The sequence below is a fragment of the Echinops telfairi genome, unplaced genomic scaffold, assembly GCF_000313985.2.
Source record: "Echinops telfairi isolate 266 unplaced genomic scaffold, ASM31398v2 ScPeMD7_18;HRSCAF=68, whole genome shotgun sequence".
In the NCBI taxonomy this organism is placed as follows: Eukaryota; Metazoa; Chordata; class Mammalia; order Afrosoricida; family Tenrecidae; genus Echinops; species Echinops telfairi.
Genome location: NW_022103915.1, coordinates 91019867 through 91021410, shown reverse-complemented (window position 1 = coordinate 91021410; position 1544 = coordinate 91019867).

Here is a 1544-nt window from a genome sequence, read left to right as displayed (position 1 = left end):
TGTTTTCTCAATATTCAATTGCTCTTGTATATAAACCTCTCCCTTATATACATATGTGTGTCCATGGATTTGTTTCTCTAATCTACCCAGACTAACGTACTGTGGTACCTTGGGAGTGGGGTATTGGAGAAACAAATCATAAACATGGGGAGTGGGTGTTTGTTTGACCTCTCCCTCATGTAGTGTTTCTTCTTTGGCTAGCTAGAAGTCAGATATGGCCATGCAGTTTACTGGGTTGTTTTCTGGAAAGAAGATGGGAAGTTAAAGCTTTGATTATTTTGTTTGGTTGTTTTTGGTTATTCCTGTGTGAAATGGCAAAAATGTGACTAATGTATACTTTGAGCTCAGGGGTAGAAATCACCATTTGAGTGTCTCAGAAACCATCCTGCTTAAGGAAAATGGCTGACAGAAGGTCAAAATGGCTGACACAAAGCATGGATCTGTTTGATGCCTTCAGAGACCTAATCCCATATTTTTGTATAAATTAGAATAGTTCAGATAAGGATTTAGATAAATTAAATAAGGATTGAACTTGACTGTTTTAAGAATTGAGTTTAGTATCTGATTCTATGTTGTTATACTGATTTCTTATGCTTATTATTGTAGATATAAGGATGTTTGGAAATGATTTGGGGGAAATATGAAAATAGAGCTTGTAAGCCCACTTGCCTCAAGCCATTAATTGTATCATTAGATGGGTTTAGGGCACACCAGCAGAGAAGTCTCTGAAAAGATAAGGCCCACCCAGTACTTTGGAGTACTCAGGACATTTGCATTCCTAGAGTCTTGCCTGGGGACAAGAGTGACAGATTGAAGTTTTTTTTTTAAAAAAGGAACTCTTTGGATTTTAAGTTTGAACTCTAGTGGTCTTTGTCAGAAACTGGAAAAAATAGGGAACCATGAAGAAAACTCTCTGGGACTGAATATTAGCAGGAGCCTGTGGGCAGGCTGAGATGCCTGCTAGGTGACCACCTGGATTCACTTGTTGAGTGGAAGTGGGAGAAATGCAGCAATAAAGAGGTGGGTTGAGTTTGGCCACTGACACCTGTGGACTTGGTTTACAGGAGAAAGAGGAGAAGACGAGAACGGGTTGACTGGTCTGAAGTTCATGACCTAGCATGAAGGGGCTAGGGTTGTTGAGAATTTGTGATGGAGCCATGGTCTAACGCAAGGAGACCATTGGAAACCCTGGTGAGGCTGAGAGGCAGCCCACATTGAGTTGACCAGAACCCGACCAGATGAAGAGATTTTTGAGCCTGTGAACTGGTGTATATTGCTGTTGACTTTATAGATAGCCTATCTTGATTTGACTTTGTTTATGGAGACAGATTTCACAAGGTTCCAACTGGAATGAAGATTCTACACATCAAAAAATATGATTGTCTCCTCAGAGTACAGGGTTGATGTAAGTGGGCTATATGGAAATTGGATACCCAAAATGGGAGCTAAAGGTATGAAGTGGTTGGCTTACAAACTTTCATAGGTTGGGGATTACTTAACTGCAATTGTTAGACATAGGATATTTTTGTTTTGTTCACTTATAG